This window comes from Cyprinodon variegatus, unplaced genomic scaffold (assembly GCF_000732505.1).
Source record: "Cyprinodon variegatus isolate N-32 unplaced genomic scaffold, C_variegatus-1.0 Scaffold73, whole genome shotgun sequence".
Classification (NCBI taxonomy): domain Eukaryota; kingdom Metazoa; phylum Chordata; class Actinopteri; order Cyprinodontiformes; family Cyprinodontidae; genus Cyprinodon; species Cyprinodon variegatus.
The window spans coordinates 530,079-533,165 of record NW_015150526.1 but is presented as its reverse complement, the minus strand read 5'-3'; positions in this window follow the sequence as shown (position 1 = coordinate 533,165).

Sequence of the window (3,087 nt, the reverse complement as noted above, 5' to 3'; positions counted from 1 at the left end):
GCCAGTAATTCAAACCTGTTGCACTAAAAATTTAGGGAGCTGTTCTGTTAACCTAGCTCCTATTTTTGCATTACTGGCACTGTTCATGTTTTACTTTGCACAAGAAGGCCACTTCTTAAAAGTATTAAAAGAAACGTGAAAAATGAGCTTAATTTTTCAAGCATGAAAAGTTCAATTTAGGCACATAGACGTCATGTCCAGCTGACTAAACTGAACTTTTCAGGCTTTACCATGACCTGGGTGACTGAGAATCTTCATTTGACAGCTTTATTGTTTTGGCACAAAATAAGATGATCAATTCCAGGTAAAGCAAAAAAGAATACTTGCTACTGCTGCAACAGTATCAATATATTTGCAATCCACTTGGTTATTTAAATATGAAATGGTTATGAAAGGAGTCAAAGATCTAAGAATCAGATAACAAAGGGCATTCATTGCAATGTTTGAAAGCAGTTTGTCTTTATGGCTTCCTGATTAAGCTGATCTCACCATCATGCTGGCCGTGTCACACGGTGGACCATATGCCAATCACTGGGTTAGAGCCACGGAAACTGGGCACATTTGTCCTTACAAGGAAAGCCTTTGAGCTAAACTAAAGAGAATGTAATTCAATATTTTTCTCGCCTTCTACCCCAACCCCCCAAAAAAAAAAAATTATGTTCCGCAGGTGTTGAAGTTTTGTATTTCTTTTGTTTTTCTGTTAAATTTATTATTGCCTAGAGTACTTGCCATGGTTGTTCATCCATTCTGTATTTGTCTCTCAGTTTATTGTTGTCTTCTTTTACAATTACTCTTGTATGATGATTTCTTCACTTCTCCATTTAGCTCCTTGGTATTATTTAGTGACCTCTCTCAACCCCTCTGCCTTCCTCCTGCCTCAGCTGTTCTTAATTTTCAGCTGATTGTTCCTGTTTGTAATCTATGCCTTTCTCCACACCTCCCTCAATTTATAAACTCTTTGTTTTATATACACTGCTGCATTTTTCTCTTTTCCTCTCTTGATGCCGTGTTCCATACTGATCCGGTTTGCTTCTGTCTCATTTTGCCAGTTCCTTTGTCTTAACTCCATGTTGTGTTCCACTCTTACCACTGTGTAAGTTTATCTTACTTTTTATTGGTATTACATATTTTCTTACTTCACCTCTCTGCCTTCTTGTCCCCTTGCAATTGGGTTATACTTCAGCCATAACATGGCAATAATTGTCTAAACATTAGAAATAAGCCTGCAGATGAAAATGGACCTGTATGGTCAAATCTGTCATATTGACGTGTTGAACCTTGTTGTGAGCTATTGATTAATATGCATTATTGCATTTTAAAAGAAGTTAAAGAAAGTGGGGAAACAGCATGTCAATGCCTGGGGTCAATCCCAGTTCCTCAAAAAGGGGAAGCAGTGCTTCACTAACACCATCTTTAGCAGGATTAGGGAGCTGCTGACCTTGTTTGAGGACAGTGGAAGGGATACTTTAACGATCTCAACCCAACTGATATGCCTTGCCTGGTAGTAGCAGAGACTCGGGAATGGACTTGCTCATAACACAGACTAAAGTGACAGATGTGGTCAGAAAACTTCATAGTGGCAAGGCTTTTGAAGTGGATGAGATCTATCCTGAGTACCTTAGGTCTCTGGACACTGTTAGACTGTCTTTGCTGGCACATATCTTCAAGCTCACATGGCAATTGAGGACGGTGCCCCCTGATTGGACTGGGGTCATGGTTCCCCTCCATAAGACATTTTTAGTTTAATAAAATTTGATTCCAAAATCTTGACTACCCAGTGATCAAAGTAAAAACAAGTACAACTTCTGCTTCCAAAGATTCAGCCATACTTAATCATTACCTATTTATTAAGCTAACGTTTTTGTTTTTATCTTGTGCCTTTTGTCCACTTCTCATTTTTTTTTCAAGTGAACAAGATTAAAATCTACAAAGCTCAGTGTCTTTACTCTGTCAGACTTCTAAGCAGGCAGTTTGTGCACGTGATGAAACTGACATGACTGTTCTTCATGAGTCAGCTGTGACGTCCACTATGAGAATGTCCCAACAGGAGGAAGCAGCTGCTTCCGTCTGCTGTCTGACTTTTTTTTTAAGTTCACTCAAAAAGAGTAAACCATCTACACTTTTATCATGGCTGCAAAGATAGAAAGAATCTATTTATGGACATGGCGATAGAGGGCACCTATGATCATATACTAAACTGAATGTATGATGCAGTTTAGTATATGGTTAAAGGCATTTACAGCTATTGAGGGGAAGTTATCAAAAACAAAGCCTGACTTCTGTCAGCCAGGGTGTTAAACAACATATTTAATAATTTTTTTTTTCTCATTTTATCATTTATTTCAGGTAACTTCTTTCTTCATATCTTGTTAATAAAAAAACAACAACATGTAATTGAAGGCAGCACAGAGTATAGGTAAGCTAATAGAGATCACCTAGACTTCTGTCACACTGTAAAATAAAAAACATCTATTTTCTACATTCACACTGATCACACACAAGGTAACCCTATTTATTTATTTTTTTTACTAATGTTTTGGATTTTTGTGGACTGAAGAATATTTCAGACGCCTTGTTTAATCTGTACCATACAATATGGACAGTGTTGAAGGAAAAAGAGGTCCAACCTGGTACTAGCAAAAGTATACAGAAAAAAAGTGTCAGGGGACAATGTATGCCTTCCCCTGGTTTCTCAGTGTTCCTGCCTATCTGTGTTTGTGTTGGCATGTTGCTCAAGGCTGGTGCAAAGCTTGCTCAGTCTTGTCACTTGTTTTCAATAGCCTGACTTATTACAGGTTAAATTTTATTAATTGACTCACCCAGTGCAATTTTCATAGAACAGTGGGTACTGGCAGCATTTCAAAGTATTTCAGATGTACGCGCAATTAAAGCAGATAAAATTTATTATTATATGAGCTGATAACTGATTTCCAAGAAAAAAATAAAAGTAAAATAAAATCTTTAACATCTACAGACAGGCCATCTCTTATGTTTAGCCCAGCTTTTCAGCAAAGGGCTAAGGATAAAAACATAAACAGCAAAATATGAATTTATTGAAGACTGTATTCCAAAAAAAAAAAAAAAAAA